We start from the raw sequence: 15,403 nt of genomic DNA, 5'->3' as shown, positions 1-15,403 counted from the left end.
AGACTCTCAAGAGGAGGAATGAGTGGAATCTGCTGGCAGAGTGCAAAACCCTCCAGCTGCCAACAAGCCAGATGTATGCAGGGGGTCTGCGTGGAAGGAACCAGATTCCTGAGGCTCAGCATGGCAGTTGAGGGGGCTGCGATTGCTCTCCAGACGCTGCTTTCTCCAGCCTCCCTTTGACAATCAGTCCGGTCCACCCCCTTGTAGGCATGCTTTTGCTGTGAACCTTTCTTTAAGCAAAACATGAAATCTTCGCGGCTTGCAGGAGGCAGATGTGTGGGTCAGAGCAAGGATGTCCCTGGGGTTTAGGGGCAAGTCTGTAGGGATCTGGCCTGACAGAGCCTAGGAGCAGCAAAGAGCTCCCTGGCTGTGCTGCTGTTATCTACTGACACTCTTTGATGCGGGAATCCCGTAGCTCAGTGGTAGAGCACGTACTTTTGCACCCCAGGAGATCTTGGGTTGGCACAGAGACCCTTCTCTGCCTGAAAGCTTGGAGGGTCTCTGCTAGTCAGCAGGCTGAGCACAGTGGTTGGCTGTCTCACTGGCAGAAAGCTTATGTTCGTGGGCTCCCCTAAAGGCTGGTCCTGTTATTTCCATGCCTCTCTGCTTCCCAGCCGATGCGTTGTCTATTTCTTGACATCATTAACTGTGTCCACACTGTACATTTAAATCACAGAACTTTCCCCCAAAGAATCCTGGGAACTGCCGCTTAGCTGCACATAAGAGCTACAATTCTCAGCACCTTTAACAAACTACAGTTCCCCGGCTTCTTTGGGTGGTGCCATGTGCTTTAAATGTTTGGTATGTAGGTAGCCTTAACCTCTTACTGCCCCTCGCCCCTGCCTGCTGCTAGGATGCAATAAGGGAGGGACATGATGATTGTGAATGAGTGTGTTTATGGGTGTTACTGTTGTGTGCTTCCTACTGGAACATACTGCTTCTCACTTGACCAAAAGTCACTCTGTGAGGGATAAGCTACAGACCACAAGGCTACTTTGAGGGAAGCCATGTGCTTTCAGTGCGGACATGCCACAGTAATGTGGTAACACTGGGGAAGTGTTGCAGAAGAACTAAGAAAGCAAAATGGCTTGAGGTTGATCCAATATAAAGGTAAAAAAGGTAAAGGTACCCCTGCCCGTACGGGCCAGTTGTGTCCGACTCTAGGGTTGCGTGCTCATCTCGCTCTAGAGGCCGTGAGCCGGCGCCATCCGAAGACACTTCCGGGTCACGTGGCCAGCGTGACGAAGCTGCTCTGGCGAGCCAGCACCAGCGCAGCACACGGAAACGCCGTTTACCTTCCCGCTATAAAGCGGTCCCTATTTATTTACTTGCACTTAAGAGTGCTTTCGAACTGCTAGGTGGGCAGGAGCTGGGACCGAACGGCGGGAGCTCACCCCACCACGGGGATTCGAACCGCCGACCATATGATCGGCAAGTCCTAGGCGCTGAGGTTTTACCCACAGCGCCACAGTATAAATCCACCACTAATGCCTTATTGTTGTGTCAATGACACCTTGTAGAAAACACCTGTAAAAAAACACCGATATGGAGGGTCCTCCTGTCTGTCTCTGCTGCAATGGGAAATTAGGCCAAGCCCCCTCCCTCATTGAAGGATAGGAAGGTTCTTTTGCACATGGCTTTGTTCCTAGTAGGTAAGATAGTTTCTCATACACACAACTTCATGTTGATATACAGTAGTAAAATTAAGAGAATTAAGAAATAAAAATGAGGAATAGAACAGTAATATTAGGGGGGAAAGAGGGGAAAGAGCAGAAATTTGACAGAAATTTAAATTAATATGAATAAATTACAAGAAAATATATTGTCCGCTACTCTTATTGTTCCAGAATTGTATAGACATGCACCACCTTTCTGTAAATTTGTTTTGGGGGTCTTCTACTGAATATATGCTTTATCTGTGATTCAGTTTCAAAACCTGTTTTGGCCAGACTTCGCAGCGAGAAGTGGAACCTTTTTCGGGCTGCTTTCAATGATCTTGAAAATGGCTATTCCCAGTAGTTTAAAGCTTTTACATGTCCTGTATATGGTGTGGATGTGACCTTGGGCAGAGTGCTCTTTTTCTCAGAAGCAGCTCCTGGCAGGGAATATAGTCTATTTACGGTTTTTCCTTGTCTTGGAGAGGGTGGGTGGGCAAGTGGTGCAAAAGGAGAGGAGCAATAGCAATTTGACCTCCACCTCAGTGGCCGTATGTGTACAGTAGCACAGAAGCAAAAGTGTTCCTCTGATGCAGTGGCGTAGCGTGGGTTGTCAGCACCCAGGGCAAGGCAAGTAATTTGCGCCCCCTAACCCGTGGATTTGCCCTAACCCCAGATGTTGCGCCTGGTGCGGCCGGCCCCCCCTGCACCCCCCACGCTACTCCACTGCTCTGATGAATTTGAGGGGAGGGCGGGCTGCTTTGGCTGCATGGAGGGGTGAGTGGTGTGCCACTTCTGGAAAGGGGCTTTCATCCCATTTCCCTGGCAGATGCTGTCCTTACAAATCACCTTCTGGGGAATTAGATTGTCTGGGCTGTTTTTTCTTTCAGCAGCAAGTACATGGCAGGCAAGTGCCATCTGCCTCATGTGCTCCCTGATGCGAGAACTGTCTAAATTTTCCATTATGTGTGGTTGTTGTGACTGTGTGTGAGTGGGGGTTGGGAGATTGATCCTGCCTCAACTGACCTTGCCTCTTTCTCTCTCTCTCTCAAAAATCAACTGAGCTGTTTTTCTATTGAGCTCTTGGTCCCCCGCGGCTCTCTAAACAGTCACAGGAAAGTGGCTGCAGTTGTAAGAACTGCAGTTCAGAGCTGCAGATCTGAGCATGCTGTGCAGTCTGGGAGGCTCGGGGTATGCTGGGAGATGTAGTCCGCCCTCATCTCCACCTTCTGTTTTATAGCCACACCTGCTCCTCTTGAAGCAAGCAGGTAAGACAAGGAAAGTGTGGCTGCCAGGTGACAAAATCATTGCTTGTGGTAATTGACCACGTAATGAGCTCTCCCTAAGGTCCTTGCATCTGTTTCCACACACAGCTAATTATTATTGTCTGCATGTTCTGGAGGTGCTTTGAGCATGGGATCTTTGCACTCCTGTTACCTAGAAGGAGGATGAAGCTACCTGAAGGTGGTGATGAATGTTGAAAAGTTCTCAGAAGGGGGATCGTTTCTGTGACTGTTTCCACTGTGCAAGATCAAGAAGGTCTCATCTTTATGGGCGGGCTGGAATAGTGCTCTTTCTCACTGACCTGGCAGCTTGCTCATTTGAGCTTCTTTGCTGGACAGATGGTTCTTTGCAGGCAGCGCCTGGTGCTGTTTCAAGGCTGCCTCCAGGTCTCCTTTCTTGGCTGGTGATAGAAGCTTCTCCTCCTTCGCAAAGGCAGATTACTCCTCTCCTTTGCAGGATACGAGGAGGGGTTTTTTGGCAGAAAAATTGTTAATGTATCCAGCACAGTAGCTGCTGTGGCCTGCAGTCCAAGGAGCTTGTGCTGGTTCTGCCAGAAACCTATCAGGCTTGGAGGGGGGGACGACGACACACTAAGCAACCTCAGTCCCCCCTCCAAACTTTTGCTTTGGGCATCTCCTGGTCACATCTACTTCTGGTTGCTTGAGTGAAGTTGTTCAATTTTCAAACATTTATTTCTTGGATATTTCTACTCTTGGTGGCTGTGGGCTGGGGTTTTTTCTAGCTGCCTGTTCCCAGTTAAAGGGGCCCACTGAAGAGGGGGAAAGATCAGGAGGCCAACAGGTCTCCACTGGGAGGGTGTTCCATAATTTTGGAGCCACTACCAAGAAGGCTTTGCCCCTCATGTCGTCCTGCCTGATCCCACGTAGGTTTGGGAAAGGAAGACCAAAGGAGACTGATCTTACATCAGCCTGCCAGGCTTTTGTGATTCCAGTTCTTATTGTTGCTGCTACCTCTGTCTGTGGTTACACATAATTTACCCCTTGGGTTCCCTGGCGTGGAGATAAACTTACGGTAATTTGTGCCAGGGCTGGAGCCTGCTGGCCATCCTTTGAGTGCTGGGAATTGTAGCTCCACAAGGGGTAAACCACAGTTCCCAGGAATATGTGCGTGTGTTTGTGTGTGTTTTCTTCAAATGTGCTTTAAATGTATAGAACGTATGACGCCTAAGATTGCCTTTCCCGAATATCTTTCTCCCTGTGGTGTCAGCCCTTGGCATTTGGCCTGGGTGGAGCAGAGCGGATCTGTCTCCTCTTCTCTGACTCCAGTCCACTCCCCAGAGGCTCCTCAAAGAGCCTGTGTTGGTGGAGTGAATCCGCAGCAGGAGAGCAGGAAGCAGGAGGCTGTCCTCTTCTTGGATCTTGCTGTGTACCATTTCCTCTATAGATCAACAATTTTAGGCTGGAATGTGAGACAAACAGGAAAGTTTGGTTATGATGATGAGTCCCTGGGCTTCTGGCTTTGGGGAGACACTCTGGAGCCAGACATGTTCTTAGTATCTGATGATTAGTTCTTCCCTGCCCCTCAACCCTCCCCATCTCCTTTCCAGGGAACAGGGCTTTGGAAGTGCTTGTGCTCAGGATGACAATGTCAAGATGTGCTTCAACTGGAAGGAGTGGAGGGTCACAGGAAGCCAAGAAAAAGGCTGTGTCAGAAATAGGTTACGTCAGAGCTGGATTCCTTGGGGGCAATGGGAACTTGGAGTGGCCAGTTTTCAGTGGAGCTGAGCTCCCCTGCAGTTCAGCATCATAACTTAAGTACCCCCACCTCTTTTCCCCTCTTCATTCTCCCCCTGACATCCCTTTGTGGCCTATTTGTGGTGCCTGGATGGGATTTAAAAGGAAGCTTTCTTTAACCATACTTGTATCTTGCCCTTCTTCCCAGTAGCAGAGGTTGGTACATCCAGGGCCATCCTGTTCCATCCCCATCACAACTCTTTGGAAGTTGTCTTATGCTGTCTGGCCATTGGTCGACCTAGCTCAGTATTGTCTACACTGACTGGCAGTGGCTCTCCAGGTTTTCAGAGAAGTCTCTCCCTGGCCTGCCTGGAGACGCCATTGGGGTTGGAGCCTGGGACCTGCTGCATGCAGAGCAGATACCACTGAGCTATGATAGTTTCCCCCATTGTTTTTGAGTGAGAAGCTTGTTCAATTCTACCAAGTAAACTTCATGGCTAAGCAAGGATTTGAATCCCGAGCTCCTCCTCTGAATGTAACTCACTTGCCTGCTACATCGCACTGGGTTAATGAAGTCGTCTGGATTCATGACCAAAACCTGTTTCTCCGCTTCTAAGAGCCAACCTGCAAAAGCAGGCTCACTGACTCACTGATTGTGTTTGGAAAATCGTATCTCTATGGATTTGCATCTTGCCTTGTTCCCAAAAATGTTAACCATCATTTCCTGGTTTGGACAAAACATGCAACTGTAGTTAACAAAAGGATTTCTGGAGCAAATAGGCTATGTGCGCAGCCAAAAGGCTTGTTCCTGTTTGAGCTTATTAATGTTGCCTGTGATTGGATTGAATAGGCAGGTCCTTTTGGTTGTACAGGAAGAATGGGGACACGTGTGGCTCCTCAGATGTCTTTAAGAGAAGACTGGACAATTTCATTGAGTGAGGCTTCAGCGGCTACTAGCCAAGGTGGCTATGCTGTGCCTCCATGGTTCTGAATGTATGCTTCTGAACACCAGTTTCTGGAAACATCAGGAGGGGAGAGTTGTTGTTGCACTTGGACCCTGCTTGCAGGGTCCCATTGGGCTTCTGGTTGGCCATTTTGAAAATGGGACGAAATGGGCCTATGGCCTGATCCAGCAAGGCTCTTCTTATGTTCCTAGAGGTTGCTGGACTATGACTCTCATCATCCCAGACAACTGGTCACGCTGAAGCTGATGGGAGTTGGATTCCAGCAACTCCTGGGGTGTGATGCACCCGCTATCCCTGTTGTACAGTGAGGAACGGATGACTCTTTGCTCTTGCTACTTCCTGTGATTCCCCAGAAAGCTGCATTTATGGCTTCTACACTGTTTTTTTGAACCCTTAACCCACAAGATGTACCAGACTCCTTTTGCCTGTTCAAATGTTTCTGTTTAAGATTCCTCTTCTCTTTCTGTCTCCACAAGGTGGCAGCAGCATATAGCAAGTTTTTTCCTGGTCTCATGTAAGTGAGAGATGAATTTGTTAAGCCACTTCTCCACATTCCGTGGGTGTGGTTGTGATGGTAATCGGTTTGCTTTTATTATGTATTTTGTGTTCTCGTTTTTGTATTTTTGTGTTGTGAACTGCACTGTGATCTTCAGATGAAGGGCAGTATACACATTTAATAAATAAAAACAAGCAGGAATCGTAGACTTTGAAGGGATCCAGAGGGTCATCTAGTCCAACCCCTGCAATGCATGAATTACAGCTAAGAGGAGGGTTCCTAAAGCAGTGTTTGAAAGGGGTGTGTGTGCAAGTACCTTGGTGGTACTTCAGCAGCCTGATTTGCCATCAGTTAGCCAGCCGCCTTCCCCTTAATGTAGGGCTTCCCTCAGTCAGTGAAGCAATGCTTCTCTATGCCCCTTTGCTTTCTAGCAGCTTTCCTAGCCTGATGTTATGCACTTAAGGGTGGCTCTGTCTCCCAGGCACTTTGTTTCTGCAGGTTCACAGAGCAGCACATCCTCTCTGGATGTGGAAGCGAAACTGGGGCAGGGGTGTGGGGTGTGGGGAGGAAGGTGCTTTAGCTTGGCTTCGAGAAGACATGAGAGCAGCAAGCTGAACTGCTGAATGACTCTTTCTTCTCTCTTTCCCTCCTGCCCCCCTCAGCCCCTCTGCCCTGGCATCCTTCCTCGATTTCTGAGGGCCTATTTATAGAACGTTCTGTCAGCAGTTAGCACGCGCAGAGCTCTTGGAGTGGAGGGGTTCTCCCTGCCAAGAGTAATGTGACTTTATACAGGCCTCTTGTAGAGACGCGTGGGTGGGGGGCGGGCAGTGGCCACAATATGGGGCAGCCTGTCTAGTTATTGTCTGAAAGAAGAGAGGGAGTGCTAGCAAATGAAGTGAAAAAAGTCCCTATGGTTCAGCAGTTGACCAGGTGCCCCACATGGGAAGCTCAGAAGCAGGGTGTGAAGGCAAAAGAGCCCCCCTTTGTTGTCTGTACTCAAAGCTGTACTGCCCCTGAATGTGGAGGTTACATTTAACTAGCCTGGTTAATATCCCCAGGAGAATTTGTTTTGTCTTTTTTTTAAACAACAACAACAACAGTTCATACAAGAAAGGCTTTAAGAACATATAGCAGATCCTCCCCCCATTCATTTATAAGAACATCAGAAGAGCCTGGCTGCTGGATCAGACCATGTCTTCCAACATCCTTTTCTCCCAGTGGCCAGCCAGATGCCCCAATGGCAAGCAGGAAATGAGTGCAGCAGGAACGCTTCTCTCTTGTGGTTCCCAGCAGCTGATATTAAGAGGCATTTACTGCCTCCTATACTGGAGGCAGAACATAGACCTTGTGGCTAGTAGCCATTGATAGCCTTATCCTCCAGTGTTGCTGCCTTCTACATATCCTCACTCGCCAAGTCAGGTTCATGGAGGACAAAACTTACCTGTGGCTACTAGCCATAATGCTTGGCTTCTATGTTCAGGATCAAGGGCTGCATTCCTCTGAATATCCGCCCCTGGGGACCACCCTTCTGGCCCTCATGTCCTGTTTGTGGCCACTATGGGAAGCAAGATGGTGGAGTAGCTGGACCCCTGGTCTGATCTGACAGGGCTTTTCTTAACGTTCTTGAATCCCACCAAAGGAAATTCTTTTTGGCACCACTCTAAGCCTAATCATAGAATTGTACAGCTGGAAGGGACCCTGAGGGTATTCTAGACCTACCTTCTGCAATGCAGGAATCTCTGCTAAAGCATCCATGACGGGATGGTCCTGTTGAGCTTGGCTCGTATGTCTGCTCAACAGAACCTGCCTTGAGTGGGAAGTAGGAGCTCACAGGGCTCCCCCCCCCCCCGTTTCCCCCTGCCATATCCAGGCTATGCGACTTATGCATCAACATTGCCTTTTGACGCTCCCAGGGACTGCCATAGGGAAGACCATTGTGAGTCCACCTTTTTGGCGTGTGCCATGTCTTTCAAAACACGCCCCCCCTTCCCTCCTCCCCAGTCAAGTGGGAGGAATCCCTTGATTTTGTTCCTATTTCTGGCTCTGCTGCGTTGGTTGCCATGGAAATGGCCGTGCGTAGCTTTGTAGCAGCACCTACTGTTCTATAAAAGTTTCAGCCAGCGTGTCACCTAGTCTAACCCCTTGCTTCAAGGCTGAATGTTGTGTGATTAAAACATCTTTGGCAGTCTCTTCCCTGGCTCTCTTTTCCCTCCCTCCTTGATGCATTGACGGTTCAAGCAGGGCTTGGAAATGGTTGTCTGGAGGCAAGTGGTGTGATTGTTGCCTCTCTGAATATTATGGTCTTCTTCAACCCACAGGGTGCAAACAAAAGGCTGTCTTTTCCCAACAACTACGTAGAATGTAAAGAAATGCTCATGATCAAGAGCCCCCACATGGTGGAAGGAAACATAACCACATGCATATGAAATATTGAGAATACAACTATATTGGGGTTGCTGAATGGAAGAGTACTCCTAATTATTGCCCAGAGGCAAGTGGCATGGTAGTTCCCTCTCTGAATTTATTGGGTTCTCCTTCAATCTGCAGGGTGCAAACCAAGGGCTATCCCCCCCCCCTTTTGCTATGTGTGGCTCTGTTTGCATCCCACTGAAAGGAAGCTTAACCCCATGCATATGAAATTTAGGGAATACTATAATATTGGGGTAGCTAAGCAGTGCAGGAGGAAGGATTTCATTCCTAAACATTTAGTTCCGAAATAATCTCTGAAAAGTATGGATATGTGAATTACGTGTGTGCGTGTGCGCGCGCACTATGAACTGAATGTACCAGTCAAAACTTGACTATTGTTTAGATTTCTCAATTTTCTGAATTTTGTGATGGAGTTTTCAGCTATGATATCATAATGGTGCGGAGAAAGTGGATAGAGAAAATATTTTCTTCTTTCGTAACACTATCCTTTGTGAACATCCAATGAAGCTGAATGTTGGAAGATTCAAGACAGTTAAAATAAAGTACTTTTTCATGCAACACATAGTTAAAGTTTGGAACTTGCTCCGTCAGGAGGCAGTGGTGGCCACCAACCTAGATGGCTTTAAAAGAGGGTTAGACAAATAGTAACAGAGGATAATGCTATCAGTGCCTACTAACCATGATGGCTGTGTTCTCCCTCCACTGCCAGAGGCAGCATGCCCCACAAATACCAGAATACATGTGGCGACGGGGCTGTTGAGTTTGGGTCCTGTTTGTGGACTTCCCATTGTGGCATATGGTTGACCACTGTGAGAACAGGATGCTAAACTTTGATGGCCCACTGGCCTCATCCAGGAGAGCTCTTCTTATGTTCTTACTTTGAAAGAAAAATGGTTTTGAAGCTTGGGTTTTGTGAGAAAACATGAATTTCCATGTGGATCTTTTTTGTTATGCTAAGATTATTGTGAAAATGTCATAGAACAGACTTGCAAAATGAACACTTTTGAAACTGACAGAGTACAGAAACAGACTGACACACCCTCTCCTAGTGGCAAGCACAGTGCAAGTCATGTACCTACGATGGCTGTCTCTGGTTATTAACTAACTCTCCTTTTGTCTGTCTGGTGGAGGTTGCTTGATTGGTTGTGGTTCTTCTCCACCTGACGTTTGTGCAGTTCTTTTTGGCCTCGCGCATAGCACCCCCACCAGATGAGGAGGAGACCTCCTGAGCGCTGGTTTCCTGCCGTGCAGGAGCAGTAACGGTTCATGTGCCAGACACCCACATCACTTCCTCTCCCCGGTATAGGATGAGGCTGCTTCTCCTCTCTCTCTCCTTCCTCCCCCCTCCCTTGCCCAATGTGGCTTCGCCCATGAGAGACTGTAAAAGCCCTGCTTGTTCCAGGCAGAGACCAGGGGGCAGCTGGACACCAGCAAGCCAGCTTCTACCACCACCACCACTGCCCCCCTTTCTCCCAGGCCTGCCTCACATTCCTGGCTATTTTTAGGCAGACAGTATCAGCTCAGCTGTCCCTCTGCCTCTGGCCATTGCGCTTGGGAAGTGACACTTGGCTTACCTATCGCCTTTCGCTCAGTCTTTTCCAACGGAAGCCCTGCCAGGGCGCCCGCACTGCTGCTGCCTCTCTCACTGGGCCTCCGGCCTCCCCTAATTTTCGGTAAGGTGACAACCCTTCTCTTCCTCATTATGTGCCTTGCTTTATGGTGATGAAAATTTGGAAGAGAGCTGGCTGGTGTTTTTAAGGGGGTGGGCGGGCGGGCTTTACTTTGGCTCTTCCAAATCTACAAAGCAGGCCTCCATTGTTACCCTATTTATAGTTGCTTCTGAGCAGGGGGCTGGAGACCTGCTCTGCTGAGGTTTCCCAGTCATTGATACTGTACTGGAGAGTGACTTGGTTTCTGCCACTCTCTCCCTTTGTCTCCCCCAAAAAATCCCTAGCAGGTATTCAGTGTGGCAAGTCCGGAGGTGTGAGGGCCCCCCAGGTTTCCCTTATGGCCAGTTCCATTGCTCTATATGTTGTGTGGGGAGTGTGATTTACCGGTAGTGGTGGGAAAGCTGACCAGCCTGGGAAAGTCTAACCTCAACTCGCTTATAACTTCTAGTAAAGCCTCTAAACTGATTTCGTTTCTTGTTCCCACCCCTCCCTGCCCCGGTGGGACTCGTCTCTTGCAAAGGCCTGGAGTGACCGTTTGGGTACTTCCCTAGAGGGTCTGTTGTGCTGATTAGGGCTCAGCCTCTGGCTCCTCTTGAGTGGAAGACGAGACTGAGTGTAGACTGGATGAGGCAGTTACGTCTCAGTGTGAGTGTTGTGGTGCCTTTCCTGGAGAGTGATTAGTGTGCCTTGAGCTGCTGTTCGTAGTAATAGACAGAGCTGTGTGCATGCTGCCCTTCCACAATCATGTCCTATGAACCCTCAGTGTGGAATTCTGTAGCCTTGAGAATTGCAGCTTCCTTTTTAATTGTTTTTTTTTTAAGGTAGGTTTCTTGCCCTTATGAGTCACTGAGAAAAAGTTGAAAATGGCTGGGCAGCGAGTCTGGTGAAGTCAGAATGTGGGAGATTCAGTGCTTTACCTTACTTGAGGGCTTATGGAAAGCTTTGCTCCCATCTTTCCATTAACCCCTTGAATGGGTTGTGTTCAATGCCAAATGTTAGGGGCGAGGTAAGCCAGTGCCTGACTTGTCATCAAGGCCATTTAAGCAAAGGCTGGGTTATTCAGCCAACCAGCCAGCCAGCTGCAGGCACCTGACACAGAGTCAGCATCTCAGAATAACTGCTGAGCAAAGGGCTCTCTCTGTCTGGAAGTGAGGTGCAAATGACAGCATGCAGTAGGTGAGAAAAAGCAACTTGATCAAAGTGTATGAAATGATGCATGGTATGGAGAATGTGGATAGGGAACAATTTTGTTCTCTCTCTCATAACAGCAGACCTTGGGGACATCCAAGGAAACGGAATGTTGGAGGATTCAGGATAGACAAAAGAAAGAGCTTACTCACCCTGTGCTTAGTTGAACTGTGGAATTCTCTCCCACAAGATACAATGATGGCCGCCAACTTGGATGGTTTTAAAAGACACGTTAATGGAGGATAAGGCTATCACGGGGTCCCAACCCTGATGGCTGTGTTTTCCCTCCACTGTCAGAGGCAGCAGACCTTTGAATGCCCCTTACTGGAAACCACGGGAAGGGAGAGTGGCTGTTGTGCTCAGGTCCTCCTTGCAGGCTTCCCTTTGGGGCACCTGATTGGCCACTTTGAGAGCAGGATGCTCCAGTACATGGGCCACTGAGCTGATCCAGCAGGTTTTTAGAATCTGGAAGGGACCCTGAGGATCATCTAGTCCAACTTCCTGCAATGCAGGAATCTCAACCAAAACATCCATGACAGAGGGCCATCTATTTTTTTATATAATAATTTTTATTAATTTTCAGCATAAATACACAATTTTTATCCAAATTTTCACAAATTTATCTCATTTGGGACTTCCTTCAGCTTCTCTGACAATCATCCGTATTTATCTCTCAATTACACATTTCTTGTGTTTAATATTGCCGTTAGTCTTCCCTCCCCCTGCCTATTTCTTTTTAACAATATATCTCGGATTTCACAGTGCTTCTTGAAACCCCACTAGCGTTGTTTGAACATCACATATACTTTTCAGATATTCCACAAATTTTCCCCAGTCCTCGATGAACTTTTGGTCTCGAAGATATCTAATTTTTCCAGTTAATTTATCCAGTTCTGCATAACCTGTCAATTTCATTCTCAAATCTTCTATCGTCAGTATTTCTTCTTGTTTCCATTTCTGGGCCAATAGAATTCTTGCTGCTGTAACTGCATATTGGAAAAGTTTACGGTCCTTTCTTCTTATTTCATTTCCTGTAATCCCTAAAAGAAAAGCCTCTGGTTTCTTTACAAATGTATATCTTAACATCTTTTTCATTTCATTATATATCACCTCCCAGAAACCTTTCACTTTCTTACAATCCTACCACATATGATAAAACGTTCCTTCTTTTTCTTTACATTTCCAACACTTATTGCATGTCTTATACATTTTTGCTAATTTTACTGGTGTGATGTACCATCTATAAAACATTTTCATAACATTTTCCTTTAACGCCGTACAAGCAGTAAATTTTAAATTTTGCTTCCATAATTTTCCCCTGTCATCGAATTGTATGTTATAGCCCATAAACTCTGCTGAAAAACCTCCAAGGAAGGAGAGTCAATCGCCTTCCGAGGAAGTCAGTTGAACAGCTCTTACTGTCAGAAAGTTATTCCTAACTTGAATCCATTGGTTTGTGTCCTACCCTCTGGAGCAGGAGGAAACAAGTTTTCTTCATCTTCCATGTGACAGCCCTTTTGATATTTGAAGATGGCTATCCTATCTGCTCTCACTCTCCTCTTTTCCAGGCCAAACATCCCCAACTCCCCTCAAACTCATCTTACATTATACGTCAAAGTAAGCACTCCCCCTCCCTGTCTCTGGGTTTCAGGAGCTGGGGGTGATATGCCAGGAGCTGGTTTCCTTGTTGCTTTTCTGTAGTTCTCACTCTCCTGTGGAGAGGGAATGGCTTCTTTACTTGCAGTGTGATCTGGGCCTTTGTACATGCTAAGCTGGTGGCGGTGGCCTTTGTTCCTGGGGGCCTTGTCCTGCTCACCGTCCCAAAACCCATTAGTTCGAGCCAGGCCGCCCAGTACGTTTGCAAGGTGGTGGAGAGAGAAGTCCATAAAATGAACTTTAGCACAGGGATTCCTCCATAGCCCAAGCTGCCCCATTGATGGATGGAGAAGCCAAGCCATGTGTCCTCCCAGTGGAATAGAGGAGAGGCTGTTCCAGCAATTCTCATCTAGTAACTTGACTTGGGAACAGACTGGCTTGTTTGACTGATGTCCTGCTCAGTGCTTGGTCTGCCCAGGGTTAGTTATTTAATTGCATTTGATTGTGAACTTCTTCTGAGTGTCTCATATTGAGGCAGAAAACAGGATATACCGTATTTTTTGCACCATAGGACGCACCGGACAATAGGACGCACTTTGTTTTAGAGGGGGGAGAACAAGAAGAAAAAAATCTCCCCCTCTCTGCCCAGCGCCCCTTCAGTGAAGCGGCAGGAGGCGCTGCACAGAGAGGGGGAGAACTTTACCCCTCTTGTTTTCCCGCTCTAAAACAAGGTGCCGTTTAAGGTGCGTTCAAGCGGCTACCTTGGAAGCCTGAAGAGCGAGAGGGGTCGGTGTGCACTGACCCCTCTCCCTCTCCAGGCTTCAGGTTCCCTTCAATCTGCTCTTTGGGGCTGGCGGGGGGAAGCCCACCACCAGCCCCAAAGAGCAGGTCAGGGAGCAGCGGAAAGGCGCAGCGGAGAAGCTCCTGCCATAGCCCCTTCATTTTTGAAGGGGAAAAAGTGCGTCCTATAGAGCGAAAAATACGGTAAATATTTTTTGATTGATTAAATAAACATTGTAAATAGTCTTACAAAAGTGACTAGTCTGAATATCATCATTTTTTACTAGATTGCAACCCCCACCCACCCTAGTAGCCTCTGTCTCCACACTGGCTTCAGAGGAGGGGATGTGTGTCCTACCCATGTTGATAATTCCATTTATAAAATTATATTTCCCTCGGTGACTGTCCTGCCTTCTGTGGCAAGGAGTCCATCAGGTATGTGGTATTGTGAGAGCAGGTTTCCTTTCGTGTCTGTCATAAGCCTTGGGCGCTGGTGATGCTGTATAACCAGAGAGTGAGTGATTGTGCCCCATTTGTATCCATCCCTTGCACAAATGTCTTAGGAGCCTTGGTACCTGTCTGCTAAGCCTTTGGGGCAACTGCAGTGAGAAGATCTCGCTCTTGGCTCCCCTAAGACAGCTTTAGATCTGTAGCAAATCCCTTCTCCCTTCAGTGAAAAAGGAGATTCAGGGCTGCTGGAGTTGTAGCCTGGGTGGTTTCTGAGACATGACAGCTTGTGTGAAGGCTGAGGTTGCCACTTCCTTAAATTTACAAGTTTGTGCTTCCCTGTCTGTAATAAAGGAACCCAGGTCACATTGTGTGGGCTCAGCCAGTTGTTTCAATTTTGATCCTGGACTTCCAGCTCATGAAACAGTTATAGGATCTGCAAAGCTCACCTGTTAAGAGGTTGATACGCTCTCCCTTCTCCTACTGTGCCCCTTTGCAAAGGCTGCAACACCTGCATGGAGGATTCTGGTTGCACCAGTTGCTCTTAGAGGCACCTGCCTGTGAATCTCAAGCTGCTGTCAAACCTTTTGCAAATGTGATTGGGTTAGCCAAAGAAGGCTGCCTCTCCTTTAATCGAAAAGGAGAATTAAGACAAGCAGAAAGGAATAACCCACACAGCCTGTATCTTCATGCATTTCAAGTGCTTTTCAGTTAACTCAGAAGTCCCTAAGAAGTGACATCTCAAATTATAGCTGGGGACAATACTGGTGATGGGTTAATAATGACAGGTGAAGGGTGTGTGTGGGGAGGAGCCTTAATTAAAGGCTGGTTCAGAAAGGAAGGCACAAGGAGCTAAGGCAATGTTGTCAGATCAAGTTTTTCTACACTGGAAGAAGGTAGGAGGTCACTGCATTTAAAAGGGCCTGCGGAAGTCACTATCCCAAGGCTGCAGCCTTGCACTGTCTGTAAAGCAAATGCTTATTTCGGGTGGGGTGGAATTACCTGAAAAATTATTGAGGGTGAGTATCATTTCATTTTCATCACCCGAGGTTAAGAGAATGGGAATTTGGAGGCATGATTGCTTAGGAATCCTTTGCCCCAGGTTTCCCCTTGTTGTGGTTCCTCGGTCTGTCTTGCCTGGGACCCAGAGGGCTCCCCGCCCCCATTCTGCAGACTCTTAACCTCTACCACCTTTTTC

At 47.7% G+C, this 15,403-nt stretch overlaps 1 protein-coding gene across 13 annotated transcripts in view; it reads left to right on the top strand.

Moving 5' to 3' along the window:
- The window catches only part of MYO18A (myosin XVIIIA), a 141,826-nt gene that overhangs the window by 26,202 nt on the left and 100,221 nt on the right, over positions 1-15,403 (top strand). For 2 of the 13 annotated variants that reach the window (XM_082201631.1, XM_082201639.1), the window contains exon 1: positions 9,941-10,197. The exons of the other annotated variants lie outside the window; for them this stretch is intronic. The gene's annotated coding sequence lies outside the window, so the exon portion shown is untranslated. Of the gene's footprint in view, positions 1-9,940; positions 10,198-15,403 lie in introns of those variants that run through there. 13 annotated transcript variants of the gene reach the window in all.

The sequence above is a fragment of the Podarcis vaucheri genome (assembly GCF_965113315.1).
Source record: "Podarcis vaucheri genome assembly, chromosome: 15".
Taxonomy (NCBI): domain Eukaryota; kingdom Metazoa; phylum Chordata; class Lepidosauria; order Squamata; family Lacertidae; genus Podarcis; species Podarcis vaucheri.
The sequence above is the reverse complement of the archived record's forward strand: the minus strand, read 5'-3'. Positions and strand labels throughout refer to the sequence as shown.